A 6,000-nucleotide genomic window follows, 5' to 3' on the forward strand; every position below is an offset into this window, starting at 1 on the left:
TTGTCATTGCTTTTCTCCAAAGAAACAGGCGTCTTTTAATTTCGTGAGTGCTGTAAGCATCTGCAGTGATCAAGGAGCCCAAGAAAGTAAAATCTCTCACTGCCTCCATTTCTTCCCCTTCTATTTGCCAGGAGGTGATGGGACCAGTGGCCATGATCCTGGTTTTTTTTTATGTTGAGCTTCAGGCCATATTTTGCGCTCTCCTCTTTCCCTCATTAAAAGGTTTTTTAATTCCTCCTCACTTTCTGCCATCAAGGTTGTGTCATCTGCATATCTGAGGTTGTTATTTCTTCCGGCAATCTTAATCCCCAGGGGGTAGGGAGGAGCAAAGATTTATTCAAGCGAACCAACTTAAAAGTCACCTCAATCCTTGGGGCCAATTCAAATTTCCTTACCAGGAACGTGTGAAATGGGCCTGGAGATTAATGGGACCCAACTTGGCAAATAAAGAGCACACTCGTTTTTGCTGATAAACACACTGGCGTCTCTGCATTCCTTACTTGGTATTATTATTATTATTTTAAAAGCATGGCAACAAGTTGAGACGTTTCTTTTTAAACAACAAGGCTGTAGTCCTTTGCAAACTTAACCAGCTGTAAGTCCCACTGAACACAAGAAGTAGCAGAAACATGCCCCCCCCCCCCTAAGGACCTATTGATTTGCAGGAGGTTGATTCTAATTTAACCCTTGGGAAAATGCCAAGCCGCAATAAGTATGCGTGTATGTACAAGCTTGACTTCATCACAAATCTTTCTCAAGCTATAAGTGAAAGAACTTTTATTTATTTCTTGCATTTCTATCTCACCTTTTCCACCAAGGAGCTCAAAGTGGCTTATGTGGTTTTCGCCCTACTCATTTCATTCCCATGACAACCCTGTGAGGTAGTCAGAATAAATAACAAGATAAAAGATAAAAAAATATTTTTTAAAATAATTCCAGTGGCACCTTAAGGATCAGCTAAATATAAGCTTTCAAGGTATGAGCTTTCGTGTGTAATAATAATTATTATTCTTATTTGTACCCCGCCCATCCGGCTGGGTCTCCCCAGCCACTCTGGGCGGCTTCCAGCCAGGATTAAAATACAATAAAATGTCACAGATTAAAAACTTCCTTAAACAGGGAATGATGACTCTTGATGACTGTTATGGCAGTTGGTTCCACAGGGAAGGGCAAGGGATTTTTTAAAGGGGTAGATGACCAAAATTAGTTTCAGTATGTATAATGGGACATGAATCCAATATCTCTATTCAGACCAGGTCTCTCCATAGTTTTTAGTTTGGTAATGAGTTGTAATTCAGCAACTTCTCTTTCAAGCTTATTTCTAAAATTCTTTTGCAATAGGACAGCCACTCTAAGGTCTTGTATAGAATGTCCTGGGAGAATGAAGTGTTCTCCTATTGGTTTCTCTGTTTTATTATTCCTGATGTCAGATTTATGCCCATTTATGCTTTGGCGGGTGACGCTGTGGTCTAAACGACTGAGCCTAGGGCTTGCCGTTCGGAAGGTCGGCAGTTCGAATCCCCACGACGGGGGGAACTCCCGTTGCTCTGTCCCAGCTCCTGCCCACCTAACAGTTCGAAAGCACATCAAAAGTCGTTTCCGGGATGCTATTTGCCGGACGTGCGGGAAGACGGGTCACATCGCCAGGGTCTGTAGATCGGCAGAGTCAGGAGTGACAGGATCACCTAGACTGGAGCATCGCAGACTGCCCACTGCAACTCGTTTTCTAAAGGACTGCCAATACGTAACAGAGATCAACAGGAGGGCCGTGCAGTTCCCTATTTTTGTTGGAGAAATGCTGTAGGGTATGCAGTGACGATCATAGCTGAGAGAGGGATTCGAACCCTGGTCCCTCCCAGGTTTTAGTCTGACACTCTTTAAGCACTACACCACCACTGGCTCTCTTTCATGAAAACAAAACTTTTTAAATGGAGCTGCAGATTTCCATGCCCCTTTTAGTGCTTGTCCCGACATCTTAATTACGCCTCTTGACATTTCCAACAAAGCGACCTGCTTTCTCATACACATTCCATTTAGCATAATAATCTGTTGCAACCTTCTGCCCCCTTTTTTTGCAACCCTCGGATTCTAAATTAACTTCTCAGCCATCGCAACAACTCACTATATATGTTCGGTTTTCTGCTTTTCCTTCCTCCCCATTTTCTGCCTGCTTTTCTGTTACCTGATCATTCCAATATACTGCCTCTAAAAAGAATTAATGAAGTAAATAAGTAGGAGTTGAAATCTACAGCACCAACCCTACCATATGTGTGTTTTACTCAGAAGTGAATCCCACTTCCTGCTAACTCTTAGATAAGTCTACACAGGATTTTGACCTGAAACTTTCAGTTTATAACCTGCTGTTCTAAAAAAAAGCAAGCAATTTATCTACTTGGTTCACAGAGAATAAAAAACAAGACCAGAGATGTACAATTTAAAAGCCAGTATTTGTTAACCTTTGCTTTTTAAGAACTTCTCACAGCAGGGGCATAGAAACAGAACTTCATCCCCTAAACGAGTGGCAAATGCTTGCTGATTTTTAGAAAAAAAAATATTAAAACGCTTTTACCTGTCTCCAAGCAAAGGTATAGGTCATTGAAGAAGCAATTTCAGACTGAGTCAGAATTCCTGAAAGGAACCACAATTTATGATCTATGACTTATGATTTTGCTATTTATATCCCTCTCCAGGTTTTGCTGCTGCCTTTCTCTGTTGTGTAAATATAAGAAGCTGATCTTGGATTCTAGCTCGTACAAACCACAGCAGGCTTCTATGTTACAGTGAATTTTTAAAGCACAGCCTGACATGGAAATCCAATGTGTATCTACTCAGAAGTCAGCCCTACTGAGTCCAATGTTGCTACTGACACTGTTCCATCCACTGGCATTCCTGCATACTTAGGCTTGCTTGCCAAAAGGAGTTTTCTATCTGGGCCGCTTTTCCATCTTTGTTTCTCTCTTAAGCTTATGTTACAGCAATTACGTTACTCAGGTTGCCATATTTCACAAAGTGAAAATCCGGACACAGAAGCTTTGCAAAATCTCAAAAGGTTTTTGAGCTTTTTTTAAAGGAAACTCACCAAAATCTACTCTTCCAACATGGACTGCCGTACGTCCGGATTTCCCCGGACATTCCAAGCTATTTCCGCCCGGCACTGTTTCCGACTGCCAAATCCCAACTATGTCTGGGAAATTCTGGATGTATGGCATCCAGAATGTATGTTACACTCCAAATGATGTCTGCCCAGTTCCAGATAGCACCAGGATGGCTTTCAGCAACAACTCCTGGATTCACTTATTTATATTTAAATACCGAAATAAATAAATATCAGTAGCCACAACTGTTGCATCCAATATCGTGAGGCAATATACAGTGGTACCTCCGTTTACAAACACAATTGGTTCCGGAAGTCTGTACTTAACCTGAAGTGTACTTAAACTTCCCCATTGAAAGTAATGGAATGTCAGGAGTATGGGCAGGAGTCAGGCTCTGGGGCCTGTAGTGCTTTGCAGGACTGGGGCCTGCCTCAGCTTGTGCTGGAGGAGCAAGGAGTGGTCACTCAGGTGAGGCCTCAGCTTGTGCTGGAGAGGCAAGGAGTGGTCACCCAGGTGGGGCCACTTGATACCTCACTGCACCTGGTGGCAGGAGCTGGGAGGGATAAAAGCTCAGCATTTCCCTTCAGCTCTTTGCCACAGCAATGCTATCCCTGCCTGGTTGCCTCTGGCCCCTTGCTCCTTGGACCCTTGCCTTGCTGACGCCTTGATCCTCGATCCTTGGACCCTTGCCTTGCCGACGCCTTGCTCCTCGAACTCTTGCCTTGCCAACGCCTTGATCCTCGACCCTTGCCTTGCCGACGCCTCGACCCTTGGACCTTCGCCTTGCCAACGCCTTGCTCCTTGACTCCCAGACCTTCGCCTCTGCCTTGCTCCTTGACCCTGCGACTGCCTGCTGCTGGACCCTCAGCCCTGCACCTGTTCCTGCTTCTACACCACCATCTTGCCTCTGGTCCTGACGTCCTCAGCCAGGGCTTTCACCACCCGCCGACCAGACCGTGACATGGAAAGTGGATTAATCCATTCCAGACAGTCTGTGGAGTACTTCAACTGAAGCGTACTTAACCTGAAACATACTTTCCCATTGAAAGTAATGGAAAGTGGATTAATCTGTTCCAGACGGGGTCCGCGGAGTATTCAACCTGAAGCGTACTTAACCCGAAGTATGAGTGTAATTGCTTCTGGAAGTCCGTACATAACCTGAAGCGTACTTAACCTGAAGCGACCTTTCCCACTGAAAGTAATGGAAAGTGGATTAATCCGTTCCAGACGGGTCCGCGGAGTACTTAAACTGAAAATACTCAAACCGAGGCGTACTTAAACCGAGGTATGACTGTACTGTGGGAAATTCAGCTTCACATTAACCTGCATGCTTCGCTCTAGTCAATGCATGATGAGGTTAAGACCTATGGCTCCATTTCTGGTCTGCCCATGCCCCATAGCTTCCTGCTGAACTCCTGTAACTTTTCCATCTCGCTTCCAGGCCAAGGGAGCCGGTGTTTGTCCACAGACAGCTTTCCGAGTCATGTGGCCAGCATGACGAAACTGCACTGAAATGCCGCTTACCTTCCAGCCACAGCCGTATACCTATTTATCTACTTGCACTGGCGTGCTTTCGAACTGCTAGGTTGGCAGGAACTGGGGCAGAGCAACGGGAGCTCACCCTGTCGCGGGGATTCGAACTGCCGACCTTCCGATCAACAAGTCCAAGAGGCTCAGTCGTTTCGACCACAGCGCCACTCACATCCCTTTGTGTACTATATCTATATTGCGGAACAAACTTGCAGAAAATCACCAATCTGGAGGGGTCCCCAGTTGCTAGGGTTCACAAGTGGGGAAGGTTCTGCTTTACCTGTACCTTTTTCTGCTGTACTGAAGTCCTCCTGTCGGCTTCATATGGTGCTCTGGTGGTCCGAGCTGAGAACAGGATTCTGGACTAGGTGGGGTCTTTGGTCTTCTTATTTTCTTATTCCTTTAACCACATGCATGCAAAGTGTTCTGCACTGAGAAAGGACGGTTTAAATGCTTACGGCAATGATGGTGACGATCTTTTTATGCAGAAGAGAAAGAGCTCCGTCGCTATGCACCAACCGTCTCGGTGAAGTCAGCCAGCTTAACCTCCCTTAAAGGATGCTGTCGCACCAGCTAATTTTGTCTCTTGTCCCCCTGCCCTCCAAATTACTGCTTAATGTTCCGTAGTGCATCCATAACTACTTTTCTCTGCTTAAGCTTAAACGAACAAGGATCCAACTGGCCATAAATGTTGTGTTTCCTTGTCTTTATAAACAGGAGGAAAATAGCTAGTAGGCATAAGAAGAGATTGTTTGGCAAAGTAGCACTGCTTTTGCAGTGTGTGGAGGGCTGGGTTTCTATCCACTCATCTCCAATCCAACTACTGTAAGTCATTGCAGACAATGACCAAAAAGGAGAACTGGCTCTTTATGTGACACTGTTGCTAAGTGTATGTCCCTTGCCTTAAATAAAAACTCCAGCATCTGACTCCAGCTCCGACAATGGCACAGGCTTACCGATAAGTCATGTGCTGAAAACAAGAACTTGCAGATGCTGCATTTATTGTTGTTGCAAAAGATTTCTATAGGATGTGGTTAGTGGGCAGATGCTTTTAGTGGTTAGCTAAGGAGGTGTCGTGTTAACAGATATGCTATAGGAAAAATTCTCTTGTTTACTTGCATGTATAAAAGGGTCTGCAACAATCCAATTCGGGGTGCAGCTCTGAACAAGCTTTCCTGTTTTGCTTGGCAAGCTGTTACTATTCTGCTGCCGTAGAAACAAAATCTGAATCGGTCTGTTTGAAGTGCTTCCTGGGTGTGTCTTGCCATTGCTGGCACGAAGTGACTTGGCCATGCCTGAACCTCGGGTGGGCTTTTGCCCACATCAATTACAATGACCAGCAGGGGATCTCCAGGGGTTTTTGGATCGGAGTCCC

General features: G+C 45.1%; 1 protein-coding gene across 1 annotated transcript in view; it reads right to left on the bottom strand.

Annotated features, from left to right (window-relative positions):
• The window catches only part of ATF7IP2 (activating transcription factor 7 interacting protein 2), a 37,108-nt gene extending 31,670 nt beyond the window's left edge, over positions 1–5,438 (bottom strand). The window contains exon 1 of the mRNA XM_088657384.1: positions 4,912–5,438. The gene's annotated coding sequence lies outside the window, so the exon portion shown is untranslated. The remainder of the gene's footprint in view (positions 1–4,911) is intronic.
• Between the last annotated feature and the right edge of the window lie 562 nt (positions 5,439–6,000).

Source organism: Zootoca vivipara, chromosome 13 (assembly GCF_965207765.1).
Source record: "Zootoca vivipara chromosome 13, rZooViv2.hap1.1, whole genome shotgun sequence".
NCBI classification, from domain to species: Eukaryota; Metazoa; Chordata; class Lepidosauria; order Squamata; family Lacertidae; genus Zootoca; species Zootoca vivipara.